This window comes from Physeter macrocephalus, chromosome 21 (genome assembly GCF_002837175.3).
Source record: "Physeter macrocephalus isolate SW-GA chromosome 21, ASM283717v5, whole genome shotgun sequence".
Lineage (NCBI taxonomy): Eukaryota > Metazoa > Chordata > Mammalia > Artiodactyla > Physeteridae > Physeter > Physeter macrocephalus.
In genome coordinates, this window is record NC_041234.1 from 35,613,193 (window position 1) to 35,618,242 (window position 5,050).

Here is a 5,050-nt window from a genome sequence, read left to right on the forward strand (position 1 = left end):
CAGTATTCCTTTATTATCCTTTTGATGCCCATGGAATCTCAATGTGACTTCTTTAATTTCTGGTTGCCAATAAAAAGTCAAATAACAATCAAGTTAAGAAGAAAGAAAAGATAATTTTACTCAAGCCAAACTGAGGATTATAACTTGGGAAACAGATTCTGAGAAGTCCTGAGAAATGCTCCATTGATCAGGATTTAGAGATGCAGTTTTATACATTTTTGAGACAAAGAAATTATGTAGCATACTGACAGGTTAGCATTGTGCACATAGTTCAATCAACAAAGTTTTTTTCCAATTATGCATGTACAGACAAGACTTTGGTCAATGGGACCCCTTGTATGAGATGAAAAAGAAATATATTAATCATAGAATTATAATATTATAATGCTGGTATCTGAGAAAAGGGTCCAACTTTTTCTCAAAGTTTGATTTAATCCTCCTGCTTTAAGGAGGTCTGGTTAATGTATAATGTAGATGCACATTGCACATTGGAAAAGGCTTGCCACAAAGCAGCATGTCATTTTGTTTTTTGTTTTCTTTCTGTCTTAGTTTGATTGTCCTGCCATAGACTATTTGTGATGTTCCTCATCATGATATTAGTATTTTGTGTCTGATGGGAAGGCAGTTTCATGTGCACAGTCTTTTGACTGCACTTGACCACATAAGAATGAACATGTAATGCTTACATATCAAGAGATAAAGAGCTGTGCCACTGCTGTGCTTACCATCTTGTGTGGGAATATTTTTCCCAGTTTAATGCTCAATATGTGTTCCTTTTTTTTGCTCACACATGTGCATCAATGACCCTCAGACATGCCCTCAGTTTTCAGTACATTTGATTCCACAGGGGAAACATTGGGTCCTTTTCATGCAGCAAGAGAGGAGTGTACGTAGCCAAGTGTCCTACACCAGCTGCCAGGGTGGGGAGTACCTAATAACCACATGGGAACCTCGTACATTATTGGAGCTGATCTTGCTCTGTCTCTTCTCTATGAAAGTAAAGTGTTGTTCCAACCAGTGATTGACTGTTTTGTGTTTTCCTTGGCTGCTCTGTTCCAATGGGCAGAAGTGTTTGGAGTCTGCCCCTGGGATTAGTAATCAGTGTTCAGGGTGCTGATGCCCTGTGACAGATAGCAGGTGCAAGATATGCTACTTAGCCATATCTTTTTTTTTTAACTTAGGTTGGCTAGTGGCTTATAGATTTTATTGATCTTTTCCAAGATCCATTTCACTGATTTTTTTCTATTGGTTTCTTATTTTCAATGTCGTAGATTTTTGCTCTAATTTTTAGTTTTTATTTTCTTCTGCTTATTTTTAATTTAATTTACTCTTCTTTTTCTAGTTTCCTAAGGTAGAAGCTTAGATTATTGATTTTTAGTGTTTTCTTTCTTTCTAGTATATGCATTCAAACCTATAAATTTCCCTCTAATTTTCACTGAATTGTACAAATTTTGATATTGTATTTCCATTTTCATTTAGTTCTATTTTATTTTTTATTTTATTTGTATATTATTCTTTTATTCTACTTTATCTTATTGTGGAAAGATCATTTAATGTGAGATCTATCCTCTTATATGTTTAGTGTACTATATATTATTATTGATATAGGTACAATGTTGTTCAGCAGATTACTAGAGCTTATTCATCTTGCTTGACTGAAATGTAATGTCTATTATTCGCAATTCCCTATTTCCCCCTCCACCTAGCCCCTAGAAACAACCATTCCACTCTTTGATTCCATGATTTTTTTTCTTTGTTTTTGTCAGTTTTATTTTTATTTTTATTTTATTTATTTTTTTTTTTTTTGCGGTACGCAGGCCTCTCACCGCTGCAGCCTCTCCCGTTGCGGAGCACAGGCTCCGGACGCACAGGCCCAGTGGCCATGGCTCACAGGCCCAGCCGCTCCGCGGCACACGGGATCCTCCCGGACCGGGGCATGAACCCACGTCCCCCGCACCGGCAGGCGGACTCCCAACCACTGCACCACCAGGGAAGCCCAGTTTTTTTTTTTTAACATCTTCATTGGAGTGTAATTGCTTTACAATGGTGTGTTAGATTCTGCTTTACAACAAAGTGAATCAGCTATACATATACCCCCATATCTCCTCCTTCTTGCATCTCCCTCCCACCCTTCCTATCTCACACCTCTACTTGGTCACAAAGCACTGACCTGATCTCCCTGTGCTATGCAGCTGCTTCCCACTAGCTGTCTATTTTACATTTGGTAGTATATATAAGTCCATGCCACTCTCTCACTTCGTCCCAGCTTACCCTTCCCCCTCCCCGTGTCCTCAAGTCCATGGAATCAGGCAGTATTGTCTTTCTGTGACTTGCTTATTTCATTTAGCATAGTGTCTATAAGGTTAATCTATGATGTGTCACATATTGCAGAATTTCTTTCTCTTTTAAGGCTGAATAATATCCCATTGTACATATATACCACATTTTCTTTATATATTCATTGGTCAATAGACACTAAGTTGTTTTCACAGCATGGCTATTGCAAATAGTGTTGAAATGAACATAGGAATGTTAGTATCAATTTGATATTCTGCCTTCAATTCTTTTGGGTAAATATTCAGAAGTGGGATTGCTGAATTGTATAGTAGCTCCATTTTTAATTTTTTGAGGACTCTCCATACTAATTTCCATAGCAGCTGCACCATTTTGCATTTCCACCAACAGCGTTCAAGGATTTAAATTTCTTGTTACCTCTTATCATTTGTTTTTAAGAATATAGTTTTATTTATAGAAGTAATAAAAGGAATATACCACACAAATATTTTACACACAAAACATCTTAGAAACACAAGATGGAAGTGAATTTTTATAGTTTATTCACACTGAGTCTACAATACTAGGTGACCTATTGTCACCTTTAAAAAATGGAATCTTGTCACATCTCTTGAATACAAATTTAAATGATCTTTTTGATACTAGCCATCCTAACAGGTATAAGGCAATATGTCATTGTGGTTTTGATTTGCATTTCTTTGATAGTTATTGATGTTGAGCACCTTTTCATGTACCTGTGGGTCATTTGTATATCTCCTTTGGAAATTATTCAGGGCCTCTGACCATTTTAAATTGGATTCTTTCTTTCTTTCTTTCTTTCTTTCTTTCTTTCTTTCTTTCTTTCTTCTTTTCTTTGCCATTGAGTTGAATGAGACACTTAAAATTGTGGACATTAACCCCTTATCAGATATATGGTTTGCAAATACTTTCTCCCATTTCATGGGTTGCCTTTTCATTTTTTGATTTTTACTTTTGCTGTGGAGAAACTGTTCGTTTGCTACAGTCCAACTTGTTTATTTTTGCTTTTGTTGCTTATGCTTTTTATGACATATCCAAAAAATTATTGTCAAGACCAATGTCAAGGGGCTTTTTTCCTGTGTTTTCATCAAGGAGTGTTACAGTTTGGGGTCTTGTGTTTCTCTTTACTCTATTTCGAGTCAATTGTTGTGAAGTCAATTTTTGTTCAAAACAGGGGTCCAATTTCATTCTTTTACATGTGAATATACAGTTTTCCCAGCATCATTTCTTGAAGTCTATTATTTCTCTATGGAGTCTTCTTGGCTCCTGTTTTGAGTTGGTCTTGCCTATCAATAATTATGCTATTGACTAGAAATGCCTGGGAGAACTGACCTGGGCCCATACTATATGTGGTAATCCCCCACAGATATTTCCCCATTTGGAGCCAATGTTGTGGCTGGACTGGCCCTTATGGTTCTTATTATTACTGAGAGACACACTTCAGCAGCAACCATCAGGGAACTTTGAAAAGCCAAGGTCTATTACTTACAGATCCTGGAGAGTACCCAGAACACCAGGGAGCACAAAGCAAGGTCATGAATAGAGAGAGAGAAAGAGCAAAAACCTGGGGTTCTGTTTTTACTGGGCTTGAGAGTGGGATACTTAGGCTTTCTTGGGGTTACTCTTTTTTTCTTCCAGTTTTATTGAGATATAATTGACATACAATACAGCAGTGTATAATTTTAATGTATACAGCATGATTTTTTGACTTACATACATCATGAAACGATTACCACAATACATTTAGTGAACATCCATCATCACTTATAGATACAAAATTAAGGAAATAGAAAAAAATATTTTTCCTTGTGTGAGAACTCAGGATTTACTCTGTAAATCTGTACAGCAATGTTAATTATATTTATCATATTGTACATTACATCCAGAGTACTTATTTATCTTATAAGTGAAAGTTTCTACCTTTGACTACTTTCATTCAATTCACCCTCTATCCACGCACCACTCCTGGTAATCACAAATAGATCTCTTTTTCTACAAGTTTGTTTGTTTCTTATGAAGTATAATTGAGCTACAGAACAATGTTAGTTCCAGGTATACAACATAGTGATTCAATATTTCTATACATTTCAAAATGTTCATCATAAGTCTAGTTACCATCTGTCACCACACAAAGATATTACATAATTATCGACTATATTACCCATACTGTACATCTCATACCCATGGCTCAGTTGTTTTATAACTGGAAGTTTGTACCTCTTAATCTTCCTCACTTATTTTCACTCCTCTGCACCCTTAATTTTTAACAACCACCAGTTTTTTCTCTGTATCTATGACTCTGTTTCTGTTTAATTAGATTTAGCTATGATCATTTGTTTTTTAGATTGAACATACAAGTGAAAATATAGAGTATTTGTCTTTCTCTGTCTGACTTATTTCAATTACCATAATACCCTCTTAGTCCAACCATGTTGTTGTAAATGGCAAAATTTTTTAACATCTTTATTAGAGTATAATTGCTTTAAAATGGTGTCAGTTTCTGCTTTAAAACAAAGTGAATCTGTTATACATATACATATGTCCCCATATCTCTTCCCACTTGCATATCGCTCCCTCCCACCTTCTCTATCCCACCACTCTAGGTGGTCACAAAGCACCGAGCTGATCTCCCTGTGCTATGCGGCTGCTTCCCACTAGCTATCTATTTTACGTTTGGTAGTGTATATATGTCCATGCCACTCTCTCACTTTGTCCCAGCTTACCCTTCCCCCTCCCC